The sequence below is a fragment of the Petaurus breviceps genome, unplaced genomic scaffold (genome assembly GCF_028583685.1).
Source record: "Petaurus breviceps papuanus isolate PSGF00001 unplaced genomic scaffold, PetGlider_PUasm1.0 551, whole genome shotgun sequence".
NCBI classification, from domain to species: Eukaryota; Metazoa; Chordata; class Mammalia; order Diprotodontia; family Petauridae; genus Petaurus; species Petaurus breviceps.
The window spans coordinates 10167116-10186909 of NW_027186372.1; the positions used below are offsets into that span (position 1 = coordinate 10167116).

Consider the following 19794-nt stretch of genomic DNA (forward strand, 5'->3'; position numbering starts at 1 on the left):
AATCAAATCAGGATAGTAAAACTTGTCCTCCCTACTTCATGGATTTGGGGAGGGGACAAATATTCTATAAACTTTAAAAGCTATATCATTGTGAGTTATTATTAACAATAATCAATATTAATTACTAATATTGCTATCCCAGCACCAAGTATGATGCCTCCTTGCCTAAGGAATTTTTGTTGTTCTGAATTGAATTAATCTGACACTGAAGATTGTCTAGTAATTCGACTAGGTTTCAACATCTTTTCTCTATAGTATCACCAATGCTACTCATAATGGTGAGAATTCAGCCCAGCTTGAGTTTTATTTCTTCTGCTGGTTTAAGGTCAGAAGAAGCTGTTCCTATTGGAATCTAGAGCAGATACTATTGAGCTGTTAGTATCTATGGTCAGAGAATAAACCACTCCAAGTTAGGGGAACCTTAAAAGCCCCATTTATACCCACTTGTACAGCACTGTGCAGCAGAAAGAATTCTGGATAGGGAGTCAAGGAACCTGGGTTCAAGTCTTACCTCTGCCATCATTCACTTTGTGTCTTTCTTTGGACCTCAGGCTTCTCATTTGAAATGACAGTGTAAGAGTAGATTCTCTCCCATTCTGACTTTCTGTGATTCCCTGATCCCACCTTCTATGTGAATGATATTATTCCTAATCTCACTAAACTCTAGTGCCTTCCTTCTCTTGATCATCTCCAATTGACCATGTACATGGACATAAATAAATATATATAAAACTTTTGCTTGTATTTAATTATTTGATATGTCCATAGTATTTCTGTATTTATTCTGTTTATATATAGTTATTTTCAGCCCATGAGCTCCTTGAGAGTAGGAACCGTATTTTTGCTCCTTTTTTGGCCTTTATTTGAATCTCCATCATTTAGCACTGTGCCTGGCATATAGTTGGTGCTTAATAAATACTTTTTGATTGACTGACTGCTCCCATGTTCTGATGAAACTAATGACTATGGTCCTCCCCCCTGAGCATATGGCCAATATGCTCTCCAATGCCTCCAATGCCAACAGAAGCTTTGCCCTGGTTGGCTATGAGAAGAGAATATGACATAGGAAGAGAGTATCTTTCTCATCATTAATTTGAACTGAAAATAATGGAAATCAAGACAGAGAAACTAATATATGCATCACTAGATGAAAATGAAGGTAGCTGCTCAGTTACCAAGTCTTAAAAATTTATCTTTCAAAATGTCTTTCACTCCTGTGCTTTCTATTACTATGACAATACCCTGGTTTCAGCCTCCATCACTACTGCTAGATTATTTCAGCAGTCTCTTAACTGAACTTCTTGTTTCTAGACCTAGTCCATCCTTTGTACCACAGTCAGATTAATCTTCCTGAAACTATACTTTTATTAGGCAATTCTTCCACTCAAAAAACTTTGATGACTCCTTATTCCCTTAGCTTGACATTTAACATCCTCCAACCATTTGGCTCCAAACTACCTTTCCTACCACATCGTCCACTACTCTCTAAGAGAACTGGTCTACTCCTATCATAACCCTTGGCTTCTGATAGACTGACTTACATTCACTGCCCCCCAAACACATATTACTTCCTGTCTCCGTACCGTTGTCCAAATTCTTCCCTCTGTCTAGCATGTTTCTTCTCTTTCTTTCCTCCTCTATCCAAATGCTATATTTCTTTTTGGTCCATGTTTAATTTTTACCTCCTCCATGGAATCTTCTCTAACTATCCCAGTCCAGAGGGTTCTCTCTGGTCTCTGAGTTCATCTAAATTGAATGTCTGTCTCGCCCATTTTGTTACTTGGTATAGGCAGCAGGTTGACAAAATGGACAGAACATTGGCTCTGGGGTCAGAATGCCAAACCTTCAGCTCTCCTCTCTGACACTTCACATCCCTTGGGCCTCACTTTCCTCATCTGTTTGGTGGGAGAGCTGGGCTAGATCATCTCAAAAGTCACTCTGGTTGTGAGCAGTAGCAGGTCTACCCATGGCTTCTGGCTCTAAACCTAAGATACTGTCCACAGAAATGTCATAGGCAGCTTGATGCTGGGGCCTCTGAAATTCTTCTCCGGCACATCAGAAGCTACACTGGGATTTATGCTATACCCAATACCAGCTGCTTCTGCCTGTGGACCACAGCCAGTGACTTCAGCCCACAGAGCTGGAATGATCCTCAGGCTCTGATGCTCTCTGCTGGAGTGAGAGTCTCCCGTATGGTCAGGCAGCTGCTTTCCAGAACACTACTGAACCCTAGGTTCAGAGAAAAGCAGAGAAATCAACTAAGAAAGGGGTGCTGGAACCTTAAATTAAAGGGGCAGAAGGTAATTTTAACCCATTACTCTCTTTGTGAAGTTGAATCAGTATTATTGTGTCTTACTCAGGAATTCAGATTCTCCAAGAAGAAAAAAGACTAAGTTCCCCAATGAAAGGCATTGATCTTCTTCATGACTTGGATGACATCTGTTTTCTGTGAAGGGATGGGCAGAATAGAAGCCTTCCCCTCTCCTCTTTCACTTGGTCCCAGGGAGCGTTTGGTTCACCTGATATCTCCTTTGTCTCTAAATGCCATACTCAGTAACCTGTATTTTATCCACATTTTCAATGATATTTATTCAGTCAATTAAACTATTTTTGTTGAAAGGCTAAGTGCCCTGAGGAATCTGGGAATAGAGGACTTAGAACTAGGTGTTTTCATCCCACAACTCAGGAAGATGCACCTATTTTTCCCCATTAAATATTTGATGAGTTGTAGGGCTGTGCTAATTATCTCTCTCACCTCTTTCTGTTTAGTAAACATTACTTTGGAAAGGCTTTTTGTGTGGACAAGTAGAAATTTAAGGTAGGAGGATCATAATTTTGCCTCAGGTCTCAGTGAAATACCTTCAGCCTCTATCACTCCTTCCTGGCCTTTTCTCCTTCTAGTAGTCAGATTCTCACTCTTGAGGGCAGAGCTCTTTCCTGGCATTGTTCCCCCCAGAAGGGTGTGTGAGAAGGAACAATAAATAACACAAAATGTGTACTTTCCCTCCTAACTTCCATCCTAGGTCAGTAGGAAAACACACTAATGCTCTTGTGGGAGCTGCAAGCCTCTTCCTCAGAGGACTTTTCTTCTCCTTCACTGTTACCAGCTTTCAATAGACCCTAGAGGGAACTGAGATCCCTCCATCTCTGACCTGGGTACCAGGAAGTCCTCCTTCCCCATCCCAAATTAGGGTTGGGATTGAAAAACTTCAGTAGAGGCCAATTCTGTCCACCCAAGTGTCACTTGGGAAAGAGGCCTAGGATGGTGAACTATGAATTGCCCAGGGTGGGAGGGGACCAAGACACTCTGAGATCCAGCCCCCAAGGAAACCACCAAACACTGACAGAGTCATAAAGTAAAAAACGGAAAATGAGGAGGGGAAAGATTACCAAAGATTTCAGGAAGAAGAAAACTCAAAGACTTGGAACAAAAGCAGATAAAGCAACAAGGAAAACATTAACAATAAAAGAAACTATGGCCTCTAGATCTAGCAAGCAAATTCAAGCATCTGTAAATAAATGCTGAAAAACAAAGGAAAATAACCCAACATTTGATGAGATGGAGGATCCTCTGGAAGTCGAGAACATGGAAGAAAAACCACATGATGTTCCTGAGTAGTTCAAAAGAGAAATGAGAATTTTGAGGGCAGAATTTATGGCCTGTAAAGTAAAAATAATAGGTAGAATAGGAAAAAAACCTCACCGAAGAAACAAACAAGAGAACACTACATTGGAAATGCAAATATACAAAAGTGAAGGACATGACATGAAAGAGAAGCAAATGACAATAAGATAAAAGAAAATATTCTCATTGTGCAAGCAAAACATACTAATCTCGAAGGGAAGATACATACCGATAAACTAAGCATCACTGGCATTCCAGGAGAACAAGACGGGACAAAAAAACCTTCATACTATAATGCAGGAAATAAGAGAACAGCCCACTTTCTGAACATAGAAAATGAAATTCACAGACCACTTCCAGAAAAAGGCCAAGGCTGCAAACTCCAAGATATATAATGGTTAGATTTAACAATTCAATTCAGAAACAACACGTTTTGCAAGAAATTAGGAGAAAGAACTTCAAAAATAAAGGAAAGGAAATTCAAATAACCCAAGACTATTCTGTACCCATTAGAAAATGTAGGAATGAATGCAAAAATGTATTCTAAAGAGCTTTCGAGCTCAGGATGCAGCCCTGGGTGACCTGCTCTGCAAATCTGAACTTAACCTAATAATAAAGAAGAAGTGGAAACATTTTTAGAAAAAAAAAAACAGAATTGAAGAGATTATTTACTTCCCGAATACCCCGAACAACAGTAATGAGGGCAGATTGAATACATTCAGCAGCCAAGGACAGCAACAGCAACAAAGTGATAGCAGAAAGACCAGTAAGAAACTTCTTTCTAAATGCACATGAAGAGAATTGGGAGGAGTGAAGGGGGGATTGGGAGGCGTGAAGGCTTAGGTCTGGTAGAGGTAACAGTGAAGAAGTGGGCATGAGGCATTAGGGACAGAACCTGACAGCATCCTGCTTACAGGTGAATCAATGACTTTGTGGGACTACATTACAACATTAGAAGGTCTATAAAGGAGGGAGGGGAGCAGAGGGATGGAATATGTGACATGCCAGGGGCAGATCAAGGATGAGAAATGAGGGGAAGGTGACCTCTATGATCTCAAAAAGAGAAGAGTCTAGAAGGGAGTAAGAGAAGAGGAGTAAAGTATTGAAAAGCGGAGGGGAAGGATGGAGACTTTGTTTTTGTGGTTGGGAGGAGTTCTGCTGATGAATGTTCCTATGGGCGAAGAGAGATGGTCTCTGAAAGGAGATAGGGACCTTTTGCTGGGTGTGGCCTGGAGGATTTGGTGATTGAAAAATCTACACATTCTACTTTGGGAGAGGGGAGTTGGAACTCCAAGGGCAAGCAGCACCCGAGGGAGGGGGAAACCATGGGCCTGTTGAAAGTTATGTTGACTCAGCATTCCATCGTTCCTAGGCCTGCTTATCAATCAGTTTGGGGGGAGCTTCTGGTAGGGTTGGAGATGCCAAGTCCAGCTTTTTGCATCACCTACCTCTACCTGCAAATCGTCTTGCTACCTTGGGAAGGAATTGAGATTCAAGGGCACCTCATCTTTTGCTGAAGTAGGCCTATTTGGATTGTCTTCAAGTTATCTACAAAAGCTGTCCCCACCTCGATCTCCAGTGATCAGACAATCAATGTGTTGGTACCTTGATGTATTTATAATAAATTCTTTTTAATTTAATAATTCTTTTTAATTTAATAATTAAATGAAAGAAAACCTTCAGTAGAGAATGAAGAAAAAAGTACATATGTATATGCCCCCCTCCCTCTCTCCTAATATAAACATATGTATATATCTACTAATAGTTCATAAGCTATGGTACATATACACCTATGTAACATATATGGTGGGCATCTAGGTGGCACAGTGGATAGAGCACAGGGCCTGGAATCAGGAAGACCTGCATTTAAATCTGGCTTCAGACACTTACTAGTTGTGTGACCCTGGGCAAGTCACTTAACCCTGTTTGTTTTAGTTCCTCATCTGTAAAATGAGCTGGAGAAGGAAATGGCAAACACTCCAGTATCTTTGCCAAGAAAACCTCAAATAGAGTCATGAAGAGTGAATTAGGTAGGGATAGATATTCCTAGGAGGAAAGCTCAGCTTCCTCACCTCTGTTTAGCCTCTGGCCCAGAGTTTACCCTTCACACAAAGTTCATTCCTGCCAGAACCTCCCAGTAAGTTCTAGCTTCTAGCCTGAGGGCATTAGCTCTCAGCCAATTTGCTAGGCTAGAAAAGGTCACCAATAGGGCTTGCCAACCACTGAAGATTTTCATCTTTCCTAGCACTGTAGCCTGCTTTACATCTCCTTAAATTCACAAGCTGATGACTCATATGCCTCCAGGGAAGTGGCCATCCAAGGCTTATTTTATATTAACACATATGATTAAAATATAGGGTAACAAACTCAAATGACTTCCACCTACAACACAGAATGGATAATTTAATAATAAACCATAAGAGATTTGAGCAGGTAGGTAGAACAGTGTTGGGCCTGGAGTCAAAAAGGCTCATCTTCTGAAGTTCAAATCTGGCCTCAAACACTTACTGGCTTAGCTGTGTGATCCTGGGCAAGTCACTTAACCTTGTTTGCCTCAGATTTCTCATTTATAAAATGATCTGGGGAAGTAAATGGAAAGCCACTCTAGTATCTTTGCCAAGAAAACTCCAAATGGGGCCATGAAGAGTCAGACATGACTGAAAAATGATGTAACTACAATAATATAAGGAGCCTTACTTTTGTTCTTAGAGCTGGGCACCTAAAGGAGGAAGAGATCTCTAATAAACTATTTCTTCTTTTCACATCTTCATCTACCTCTTACTCTAATTTTGAAGTTGCTTTAAAGAAATTCTTTAAATATTTTAATTTTTTTAATAGCTTACATGAACTTCATTAGCCCTCCAGAGTGCCATGGAGCTCCACATTTTCCAGGCTCTTCTCTCTTCTCCCCTCTCTTCTCAAGAGGGATATTAATAAGTCTCTGAAGGCATTCATATTTAATTTCTTTTTTTTAAATGTTATTTATTTTTAATTTATTAAATAAAACAAACATTTCCATCACATAGAGAATAATAAAAAGATGATTGCACATGAAACTGCAAATCTATTTTGTACAACTCATATAAATTTCTTTTTTCCCTTTTTTTCTTACCTCCTTTCTTTCACCTCTTCCCCCTCCATGGCTACCATCAGACAAAAATATGTACATATATGTAAAATTTTTTTATACATACTTCTATTTATCAATTCTTTCTCTGGGTGCAGGTAGTGTCTTCCTTCATATGTCTTTTGTAGTTAACTTGGGTATTTATAATAGTCAAAATGAATGAGTCACTCAAAGTTGTTCTCAAAACAATATTGCTGTCATTCTATACAACATTATCTTGTTTCTGCTCATTTTGCTTTTTATTATTTTATGCGTCTATGTTTTTCTAAAAATCATTGAGCTCATCATTTGTCATAGGACAGTAGTATTCCATCATAATCATATATCACAACTTGTACAGCCATTTCCTAATTGATGGGAATCCCTTATTGTTTGGGCCCTGATTGGCTCAGAGTGAATGCAAATAGCAATCATTTCTGTTTTGGTCAAAAACCCTTAAGGTCTTCACCTCCCAGATTGTTTTTTTTTTTTTTTTTAACTAGGTAAAAGAGGCCATTCTCAGCCTTGTTTCTTACCTGGCCTAAATCACTGAATTGCACATTCATCACTTTCCCTCTCGATCATTTTAGCCACTCTGGTAGGTGTAAAATATCTCAAGATTGTTTTAATTTGCATTTCTCTAATAAGAAATGATTTAGAGCATTTTTTCATGTGACTATAGTTTTGTTTTCTTCATTGGAAAACTTCCTGTTCATATCCTTTGACTATTTATCATTTGGGGAATGACTTGTGTTCTTATAGATTTGGCAAAGTTCTTTATATATTTGCGATAGGAAACTTTGCAAGAGAAACTGTTTATAAAAATTCCAGCCCCCCCCCCAATTTTTTGCTTTCTTTCTGATTTTGGCTATATTTATTTTATTTGTACAAAACCTTTTAAATTTAATATAATCAAAATTATCCATTTCACACCTCACTCTACTCTCTGTCTCTTGTTTATTCATAAATTGTTTACCTACCCATAAGTCTGATAAGTAATATGTTCTATGTTTTTCAAATTTTTTGTATAGCTCTCTTTACATCTATGCCATGTATCCATTTTGACTTTATCGTGGTAAATGGCATAAGATATTGGTCAATGCCCAGTTTCCGCCATACTGCTTTCCAATTTTCCCAATAATTTTTATCAAATAATCAATTATTAATTTTTTTTTTAAGCAATCAGGGTTAAGTAACTTGCTCAAGGTTACACGGCCAGTTATTTCTGGGTGTGGTGCTGAGTGTCTGAGCCCGGGATTCGATCTCCAGGTCATCCCAACACTGGAGCCGGTGCTCTTACTCGCTGAGCCACCTGGCCACCCCAATCAATTATTAATTCAAAAACTTAAGCCTTTATACTTGTCAAATACAAGGCTACTATATTTATTTATTGCTATACATTGTATACCTACTCAGTTCCATTGATCTGCCTTTCTATCCTTAGCCAGTACCGGATAGTTTTGGTAATGACTGCCTTATGATATAGTTTAAGATCTGGTACTACTAAACCTCCTTCCTTTACATTTTTTACCCATTAGTTCCTTTGATGTTCTTGACATTTCATTCTTCCAAATAAATTTTGTTATTATTAATTCAGTATAATTTTTTTATAATTTAATTGGGATGGCATTGAATATATAAATTAGATAAAATTGTCATTTTTATTATATTGGACCTACCTACCCATGAACAATTAATATTTCTCCACTTATTTAAATCAGATTTTATGTGCACAAAAAGTTTTGTATAAATAATATAAATTCTGATTATATAGTCCTTGGGTTTGTTTTGACAGGTGTACTTGCAGGCATTTTATACTATCTGGAGTTATTTTAAGTGGAGTATCTCTTACTATCTCTTCTTTCAGGGTTTTGTTTGTGGTATATAGGAATGCTGAGGATTTACTTTATATCCTGTTACTTTGCTAAAATTGCTAATTGTTTCAACTAACTTTTTAGTTGAGTCTTTTGGATTTTCCATGTATGTCATCATACAGTCTACTATTCTGATTCCTTCTATTTCTTTTTCTTCTCTTATTACTATTGCTAGGATTTCTGATACAATATCAAATAATATTGGTGAGTGTGGAATCTGATCTTATTAAGAAGGCTTCTAGCTTAGTCCCTTTATAAGTAATACTTGCTGATGGTTTTGGATAAATGCTTTTTATTAATTTAAGGAAAAATCCATTTATACCTACACTTTCAAGTGTTTTTTTAAACAGAAATGAGTACTATACTGTATTAAAAGCTTTTTCTGCATCTATTGATATAAGTATGATTTTTTTTTTATAATTGACATAATCAATTATGTTAATAGCTTTCCTTATGTTACACCAACCCTGCATTCCTGGTATAAATCACACTTGGTCATAAAGTATAATCTTTGTAATTTACTGCTGTAATCTTTTAGCTAATATTTTATTTTGAACTTTTACATCCATATTCATTAATGAAATTGATGTAAATTTTTTTCTCTGTCTTTACTCTTCTTGGTTTAGGTATCAGTATCATATTTCATAAAAGGAGTTTGGTAGGATCCCTTCTTTGTCTATTATTCCAGATAATTTATTTAATATTGGAATTAGTTGTTCTTTAAATATTTGCTAGAATTCACTTGTAAATCTGTCTGGTGCTTTTTTTCTTAGGAAGCTCATTTGTGGCCTGCTCTATTTCTTTTTCTAAAATAGGCCTATTTATATATTTTATTTTCTCTTCTGTTAACCTAGCCAATTTATATTTTTGTAAAAATTCTTCCATTTCACTTCTATTGTTAAACTTGTTGGAATATAATTAGGCAAAATCATTCCTTATAATTACTTTAGTCTCATCTTTGTTAGTGTATATTCACCAATGGTTTATCTATTTTTAAAAAAATAAAACCAGCTTCTAATTCTATTTATTGATTCAATGGTTTTTTTTTAACACCCAATTTTATTAATCTTGCCTTTAATTTTTAAGATTTCTAATTTAGTTTTAACCAGGAATTTTTAGTTTGTTCTTTTTCTAGTTTTTTAAAATTGCATATACAATTCATTGGTCTGCTCTTTCTCTATTTTACTGATGTGTATACATACATATACACATTTGTATATACATATATATGTACACACATATCTATTTCCTCTGGTTATTACTTTTACCATATCCCAAAAGTTTTGATATGTTGTCTCATTATTGTCATTCTCTTTAATGAAATTATTGATTGTTTCTATGATTTATTCTTTCACGCACTGATTTTTTAAAATTAGGTTGTTTGATCTCCAATTAATTCTTAATTTGTTTCTATTGTCCCTTATTAAATATAATTTTTATTGCAATGTGATCTGAAAAGGTTACTGTTAGTATTTCTGCCTTTAACTATAAAATGTTTATGCCCTAATATATGGTCAGACTTTTTAAAGGTATTATGAATCAGATATCTATCATATCTAGCTTATCTAAAATTCTATTCATTTCCTTGATTTCTTTCTTATTGATTTTTTGTTTAGATTTATCAAGTTCTAAGAAGGAAAGATTAAAGTACTATCTATCTCCACTTTTAATTCATTTAACTTTTCTTTTAAAAATTTAGATGCTATAGTATTTGGTGCATGTAGGTTCAGTATTGATATTGCTCTATTGTCCATGGTACATCTTATGAAAATTTAATTACCCTATTTATCTTTTTTAATTAAATCTATTTTAGTCATAACTTTGTCTGAGATCATAATTGCTATGCCCACCTTTTCTGCATCCGCGGAAGCATAATAAATTCTACTTCAACCCTCTATTTTAAACTCTGTTTATATCTCTCCTTCTTAAATGTGTTTTTTGTAAACAACATATTGTTGGGTTCTGATTTTTAATCCATTCTGCTAGCAATTTCTGTTTTATGAGTGAGTTCATCCCATTCACATTCAAAGTTATAATTACTATTTGTGAACTTCCCTCCATCCTATTTTTACTCACTGTTGTCTTTCTCAGTCTCTCTTTTTACTCTGTCTCTCTTATCTTTTCCTCTCCTCTTCTATTTCTTATTCTACCTATCCCTCTGAGTCCCAACCTTATCCTCTCCTCCTACCCTCCTAAAATTTAAGCTACACACACTTCTAAAAATCCCTCCCTTATCTTGTTCCCTAGTTCCCTTTTTTAAAAATAAATTTAGAAAACTTTTATAGCCTTTTAATTATTTCATTTCTGTTGATCCCAAACTTACAGCAAGGCTTTAATTTAAACTAATATACAAGTCTTTTTTTGGGGGAGGGGGGACCAAAAGGGATAGGGTGGGTGTTATCAGAATGAGGAAGGGAATATAATGCCTGCGAAACCCTAAATTAGAGGGAATAAATGATGACTTAGAAAGTCATGTAAGAAAGGTTGGGACTTGGACTAAGGGATCAGCCTTTTACCTAAACCAAGAGGCATTTATAGAACGGTTCGATTTGCTTTTTCTTCCAACCGGTCTTCCAAGATTTAAATGACTAATAACAATAATAATAATACCATTATTCCCATTTCTGTACTGCTTTAAGGTTTACAAAGTACTCATCACTTTTTAAAAAAGTTTTATTGAATTTTGTTTTTATTACATATATACACATACATATATAATATATTTATATGTATAATACATATGCATATGTACATAAACACACATGTGTATATATGTATATGTCATTCTGTATCTTAATTCCATCATGTCTCTGTAATGGATAACATGTTTCACGTATTCAGAGAACCCTTCTCAAAAAACACTATGAAGTAGATTAGGCATATATTGTACTAAGTGATACAACAGATAGAATTCTGAGTCTGGAGTCATAAAGACTTTAAATTTGGTCTCAGAAATTTACTAATTTTGTGACTCTGGGCAAGTCACATAACTTCTGTCTGCCTCAGTTTCCTTAACTGCAAAATGGGGATAATAATAGTACCTATCCTCCAGGATTGTTGTGAGGATCAGAAAACATTTGTAAAGAGTTTAATATAGTTCCTGGTAAATAGTAGGTGCCAAATAAATTATTTTTCTTCTCCTCCATTTTGCAGATAAAGGCATTGAGTCTCAGATACTAGGCTAGGGTCACACAGGCCACACAGTGACTAAATGTCAGAGCCAGGATCTTATTCTAAGTCTCTAGCAGCTGTTGGTTCAGCACTCTGTGGTTTGGAATGCTGCCCCAAGGTTTAGACCAATCTGGTCTCAAGAGAAAAAGACTGATCAAGTTAGAATACACACATGGATATGATCGCGTTAAGTCAGGCCCAATGAAAAGGCACGAAGTGAGAGGTGCCAAAGAGGCTTTCCTAGAAAATGGGAGAGTTGGAATAGATGATGCCCAAGATCCCTTCCTGACCTGAATCCTCTAAACCTATGTTTCCCTAAAACCCCTTCATAGCGGTTGACATTCAAGAATCCCTCCCATAGCACTTGCTTTCCAGAGTCCCTCCTCTGGGTTATACTACTACAGACCCTGCACAAGCACACTTATCACCTGGGAAGGAGAATGAACTTTGGACACTTGCAGAAACCTAGCCACTCTCCACTGTCTCATTTTATCTTGACATCAGTCCTGAGAGAGGGGTAGGTATCTTATATTTGAAAGCAATTAGAGCTCTGAGAGGTTGGATGACTTGCTCAGAGAAGACCCAGCTTTAGTGGGGATGAGAGCTCAGCTCTTCTGATTCTTAGTAAGTTCCAAGCTTTTCCTGCTCTGCTTCTTTTGCCAGCCAAGAATACCTGGCCACAGATTATTCAAAGTGCCTGACACGTTGTATGTGTTATCACAAGCTCATCCATGTTTATGGTTAAGGGTCAAAGCTTTCCTAGTCTTTTTCATTGTCAGCAGAGCAAAACAATATCCAGTTCAGTGCTGGCAGATAGGTGTAACACCTCTAAACTAGCCAAGTAATAGGAAGCCAGCCCAGAAATGTACCTGGCAGACACACAGCTATCCTCTTTGGTCCATCCTTATCAGCCAAGGACAGAGTATTCGAGTACACGGGGCTGCCTTTCTTATTTCAGATAGTCTGGGTTAATGGGCATTAAATTTGAAGTTTGTAGAGGTCTTTTGAATAGGAAGGGGATGTCACAAAGTGTGTGAAGAGCTGTAATTGTACAGAATCCATACCAAAATACAATATCGGTTTTCCTAGAATGTTTTTCATCGACTATTCAGTAGTTCAGCCTTAGCCTGAGGATTTCTGCAAACCCCTACTAGAACCAAGGACCTGAACTGGGATAGACACTGAAAAATAACACCTTTAAGACTCCAAGAATCAAATTTAGAGTTGAGAAGGATAAGACTAAGGTCTTTCAAACCCCCCTGCAAAGTCGCTAGAAAAAAAATCAGCTTGTTATTTTTTTTGTTTTCATTTGGGAACATCCACCCAAAGGCATTTGGAAGCAGATTGTGGGTATGGTTTGTTAGACAATAACTGGGTTTTGAAATCTCTTCTCTCATTCTATCAGGCGGATTAGAGAGGATGCAAACTGTTTCATGGGACAAAAGCAGGGAACATTTTCTTTGATAACAGGTGAGCCCCTTGGAAGCCCTGCCAGGACTTTAAATAAGCTCTGTGTCTGAGCCTAGAGCCAAATCTGGTCCTGAATATACAGGATAATAAGATTTAGAAAAACCAAAGGGCTTCTTCTGGTCCTTTGAAGACGCTCAGACTGAACTTAAATGTCAGTAGATCTTTGTGCCCCAGAGAGCTAGAGAAGACTGCCAGAGGCAGGGAAGTTTTCACACAAACTATTACACATCATTAGCTAGGAAGAGTGAAAAAGCCTCATCCACTCCCTGTGATTTCCCCCTGCTGTTCCTTGCAAGGTGAAGCCTCCTGAAAAGAGGAGGCAATTTCAATGCAAAGCAGGCTTTGGTATCACTAAAAGTGCCTGGATTATTTCCAGGGGACAATGGCACCTTCTAAGAGTGTGTCTGTGTTTCTGGGTGTATGTCTGTGTGTGTCTGGGTATTTCTCTGTGTGTATGTGTGTTTGTTCTTTTTATTTGTATGTCTATCTTTCTGTGAGTGTGTCTGTGTTTGTGTCTGTATGAGTGTGTCTGTGTGTATTTCTCTTTGAGTGTGTCTATGTTTGTGTGTGTATATGTGAGTATGTCTGTGCATATGTGTCTAGTTTGTGTCTCTGTGTGCCTGTGCCTGTGTCTGTATGTGCATGTCTCTGTGTGTCTGCAAGTATCTATGAGTATCTCTCTTTGGTGTGTCTGAGTGTTTGTATACGTCTCTGTGTGTGTCTGTGTATATGTGTCTAGTTTGTACCTATGTGTGTCTGTGCATGTGTGTCTCTGTGTGTCTGCATGTGTCTATGTATGTGTGGTCTCTTGGTTCAGTATAGGTGGGAAAGGGACTGGGACCTTTTCTGGGAATATCTCACTGTATTCTATGGGACATTCTGTTTCTATGCTAAAGTGAAGCGTTCTGGATTTAAAATCAGAACACCTGGCTTCAGATCCTGACTCTGCTCCTAGCCCTTTGTGAGACCTTGAATAAGTGATTTAACCTTCTGAATCTCAGTTTCCCCATCTGTAAAATGAGGGGTTTGCATTCAATGAGCTCTCCTGAGGCCCCCTTTTCCTAAATCTATGATCCCAGTTTCCTCCAGATGCAAGAATGCTCTTTCATGGGGCAGCCAGGTAGCACAGCGAGTAAGAGCACCGGCTCCAGTGTTGAGAAGACCTGGAGATTGAATCCCGGGCTCAGACACTTAGCACCCACCCAGAAACACCTGGCCGTGTAACCTTGAGCAAGTTACTTAACCCCAATTGCTTAGGGGCGGCCAGGTGGCTCAGCGAGTAAGAGCACCGGCTCCAGTGTCGGGATGACCTGGGTTCAAATCCGGGCTCAGACACTCAGCACCCACCCAGAAACACCTAGCCGTGTAACCTTGAGCAAGTTACTTAACCCTGATTGCTTAAAAAAAGAAAAAAAAGAATGCTCTTTCAGCATCTCTATTCCCAGCCCATCTTTTGCCATTTGTGGATATTTGCCTCACAGTTCTTTCTGGAGTGGGGTGTGATGAACAGTGCTCTTAGCTTCCATGAGCTACAGCTCTGTCTAATAGACTCTCCCTGTTCAGGAAGGGCTGTTTCTTTGTGGGACACCCCAATTATATGGCTTCAGCTGCCTGTTCTCCAAAGGAAGCAATACCTGACATTTAAATAGGGCCGAAAGCTTTAAATAGACATTATCTCATTTGACCCTCACAAACACCAAGTGAGGCAGGCACTAAAGGTATTAGATCCATTTTACAGATAAGGAAAACTGAAGCTCCACTAGATTAAATGACCTGCTCCTCATCCTGTAGTTAGAGGCAGGATTGAAAACCTGATGTTTTTGAGGCCAACAGCAGTGTTCTTTCTGCTGTACCTCTTGGCCTTCCCAAGCAGGCTGTCCAAACATAAACCTGAACTTGGATGAACCAGGCCCCACTATGCCTAAATGGGTTTTCCAGTCAAGTTCCCATTGCTCCTTGTGAACTTACACAGCAGTCAATGAGAAGTTTCTCTGGAGAGAAATGTACCCTCAGGTTGATGGACTTTCCCGATTTCTCTTCTCTGGTAGCACCTTATCTTGTACACTACTTTACAATATACATAGTCATGCTGCACAGGAACAGGAACACACACACACACAGTCAATTCAATTGCCCAATGAGGTTTTCCTACAGCATAATAGAATCTTGCGGTCTCTGGTCACTAACCACCAACTAGACCAGTGAACTCCTGCTGTGACTGAGTAGCTGAAAAGTCTATATAGAGCAGCAATCTATCTCCTTCCATCCTCTCTTATCTGTCTCTCTCTCTGATTCCCTGTGTCTGTCTCTGATCCCATCTCTCTGCCTCTGTGTCTCTAGTTCTGTCTTTATTTATAATCTCTCTCCTTTCACTCACTGGGAGCCTCTTCTAAAGCTAGTCTTTGGGGATGGGAATAGGCTTCTTGCCCATTCTTGCTTATCCACTATTTCCCTAAACTGTCTTGTGGTCCCTGAGGATATGAGATTTTTTTCCTGTCTGGCTCCCAGCTTCATCTCCTCAGCTTCAGGTTGAAATCATCCTCCTCAGAGTTCAATGAATTCTGACTCGGACAGCGCCCTGAACTTCCTTGTCTAGCATCTCCCTCTGCTCTTGGCATGGAGAATTTTACTCTGCTCTCTGGAGGTGGGCTTTCTAGCTCGAGCAACCTCTTCTGGATTCTGGTCTTTCTCTGATTCTCCCTCTTCTCTTACCCTTTTGAAAGTCAACAAATCATTCCCAATCCTCCAATGTCTGTGAAACACATACTTCAGCATTATCAGTCAACCCAAATGACATGTAACTTCTTGGCTATTTAACTACTGGATGCTGAGCTATTTGCTTCTTGACCCTTCATTTAACCCATCTCCATGCTCTAGTAATATCATTTTCCCCCATGAGTTATGCCACGGATCCACTGTTGTAAATGTATAGGAAAAGGGAAGGGAACAAGCATTTCTATAGAGCTTACTGTTTGTCAGGTACTATGCTAAGTGCTTTACAAATATCATCTCATTTGATCCTTATGACCCTGTGACCTAAATGGTATTATTATCCCCATTTTATAATTGAGGCGGAGGTTAAGTGACTTGCCCAGGGTCACAGAGCTTGTGTCTAAATTCAAGTTTTTTTGATTCTTAGACCCAGTGCTTTACCTACTTTACCACCTACCTGTCTCATCTACATGAGCACATGAGTCTAACAAGAGAATGACCTACATTTATTTCTTAGCTAATGTTTCAAGTTTGAGAGGTGTAGTGGTTTGGAGAATTGGTTACTGGATTTGGAATCAGGAAGTCCTGAGTTCAAATCCTACACTAGCTTTGTGGCCTGTGCAAATCACTTTAATCTCTGTGCCTCAGTCTCCTAATATATATAATGAGGGAATATAATAAATTCCCCTTCAGCTCTAAATCTATAACCCTATGGGGAAAAATAGGTAGAGACCAGAGGTTCCCAAACTTAGGTGTCCTATTTCCCCCTTTAAAAAAAATTACTCAGTGCCCCCCAGGAAACCTACTTTCTTTAACCCTTTAACTTTTTTTTAATTGTATCATTTAAAAAATTAAAAAATGATGCAGCTTAAATTTAACAATTTATTATAAACTTGTGTTTTTTCTTGCATTGAAATTTTTATGATGAAATATTGCATCTTATAGTATTGTATTGTAAACAAGTCATCACATGCACATATTCCTGCTGATGCATGCTGGTCTTCCCAACAACATGCTCATCTGCTAACACTTGCTTGTCAGGGACTTGACCATTGATTGGTTATAACTTGCATTTTGTGTCTTTATTTGGAAAATAATGTAATCACTATGACTTTAACTCTGTTGCACAACAGATGAAACATGTACCAAATTTTTCAATTTTTTTTCTTTTGCTTCCCCTGCCCCCCTATTTTCATTCAATGCCCCCAAATTGCAGCTAAGGCTACTACCACTCCCTCTGGATTATTCCAGTGCCCTTCCCAGGTGGTGGTATTGCCTACTTTGGGAACCTATGGTAGACCAATGATGGGGACCTCCAGTAATATATAGAGAATAGTTGTTGTCATGTATACAGTGCTTAAAACTTATAAAATAGTTTCTAGATATTCATTTAATTTAAATAGTCTTTGAACAGCCCTGTTAGGTAGGTGCTACAGCTATTATTATACCATTTTTCTGATGAGAAAAATCAAGTCTCAGAGAAGTTAAGTGACTTGTCCATGGTTTGGTAAGTTTAATAAATGACAGAGGAAAGACTCAAATTCACGTCTTGTTTAACTCTCAGTTATAACACCCTGCCTCATGAGAAGAGAATTAACTCAAGCCCAGGGAAATATGGAAGGAGAAAAGATTAAAGTGGCGAACAGACGGATTGATGCTGAACCTCAAGGCCAGGATGACCTGAAAGTTACCATGAGAAAAAGAAAAGCTTAAAGAAGACACATTAAGGCTGGCTCAGTAAATGAACAGCAGGAAAGGTCAATGGGCTTCCTCTAAACCGAATGACTCTAATGAATTTATTGCATCATACACAGACTAGCATGGGCACCTCTGCTGTAGGCCAGTGATCATTAGTGTACTGTCAATTAGAAGCCAATGTAAGAAATGCAGTAGTAGTCAGAGGTAATATAGCAGAATGGAAAGATTGTTGCAACTGGAATGAGGAAAAAAGTAGGTTTGAATCGCATTTCAACACTTTGTATCTATGTAAGCTATTCAGCCACTGAGATGGAGACTCAGCTTCCTCATTTGTAAAATAATCCCTGGTCAGATATGGTGGTTCACGCCCATAATCCTAGCTACCGGGAAGATTGAGGCAGATTTCACCAGCTCGGGAGTTCTGACCTGAAGTGGGAGGAGTTGATTTGGTGGCTATGTGACGTCCAGCATCAATATAGTGAGTCCTTGTGAGGGGGAGTCACCAGGCTGCCTATAAAGGAACAAACTGTTATAGGCTGGAAGCAGAGCAGGTTTAGTCTCCTGTACTGATCAGCACATGAGAATCAAGCCATGAGTAGCACCTCTGCTTCTAGCCTGGGTGAGAAAGGGAGACCAAGTCTTAAAAACAAAAAATCATAGCATCTAAGAGTTCACCATCTCCTGATTCAACACTCTTCATTCGATTATTAGGAAGTTGTTCTTCACACAAAGCCTAAATTTAATCCTCTGAAACTTAGGCACACTATTTCTTGTTCTTCCCTCTGGGGCCAAGTTAGAACAAATCTACTCTCTCTTTTATTTGACATCATCCTTCAAATACTTGAAGAGAGTAATTATGCCTTTTAATTTCTCTATTTCGGCCTAAACACAGACGGTTCTTTGAACTGATCGCGGTATCCTCCAGATCACTCAGGTTTGTAACCTTAGATGTCATAACCCTGGATGTCCAATCAGCGACCACGTCTTTGGTGTCTCTATTTTCATAACACCTCTTGTACATGTCCCCTTGTGTCCTACAGTACCGCCACTTGTGGGATAGGCCCTTGTTACAGAATGGCTGGACTTGTGCAATAGCCTTCTGGTTGGTCTCTCTTATTCAGGTCTTTTCCCATTCCAACCATCCTTCACTTAGGTGTCAAACAGCCCCTCCTCCTGACCCAAGTCAATAAACATCAATGGTTCCCTATTATCTTCAGAATCAAATATAAAATTCTATTTTTGGCTTGCAAAACCCTCCTAATTTTCCAATCACCTTATACCTTCTTGTTGTTGTGTTTGTCCTGTTTTCAAAGAGAACCATGGCATCAGGGAGATGATGCCATGACTTGCAGTTGACTTGGATTTGAGTGAGGGAGGGCTGTGCAAGGTCACCGGCCTCACTTTCTCCTTCAGAGCCATCTGGGTCCAGTGGCCAGATATTCATCAGGATGACTAGAGATGACCCAGGATGCAATGGGAGACCCTGGTCCTTTTAGGCTAAGGTCTTTTCCTGTACTCACTTAGAGTGAGGTAATGCCCATTCAGTGAATAGGCCTCTTTAAGAAATGAATCAATGGCTGGGCCCTGACACACGCTTTGCAATACAGTGATACTGGCCTCCTTACTGCCCCTCAAACAGTACATTCTATCTCCTGACACTGGGCATTTTCACTAGCTTCCCTCAATACCTGGGATGATCTCCCTCTTCATCTCTGACTCCTGCCTTCCTTCTAGTTTCAGCTAAATTCCACATTCTAAAAGAAGCCTTTCCCAATTCTTAATCTTGTGCCTTCCTCTGATATGTCTCCCATTGTATCCTGTTTATCTATCTACCTACCTACCTACCTACCTACCTACCTACCTACCTATCTATCTATCTATCTATCTTATTTTTATCTAGTAACTAGGCAGTATGTTTGTATATTGTCTTAGATTAGATTGTAAGCTCCTTAAGGGGTGGGGATTTATTTTTTTTGCCTTTAAATTCTCTGTGCTTTACACAGTGCCTGGTACATAGTAGAAACTTAGTAAATGCTAGTTGACTGCCTGGTTCACAGGTCTATTCTCCATTCCTTTCATTATCCTGGTTGCTCTCTTCTACACATGCATTGATTTTTCTTTGTCTTTTCCAAAATGCA

The 19794-nt window shown here is 38.5% G+C and overlaps 1 protein-coding gene across 2 annotated transcripts in view; it reads right to left on the bottom strand.

Moving 5' to 3' along the window:
* KCNIP1 (potassium voltage-gated channel interacting protein 1) overlaps window positions 1-19794 on the bottom strand; it is a 590945-nt gene that overhangs the window by 246643 nt on the left and 324508 nt on the right. The gene's annotated exons all lie outside the window — the stretch shown is intronic.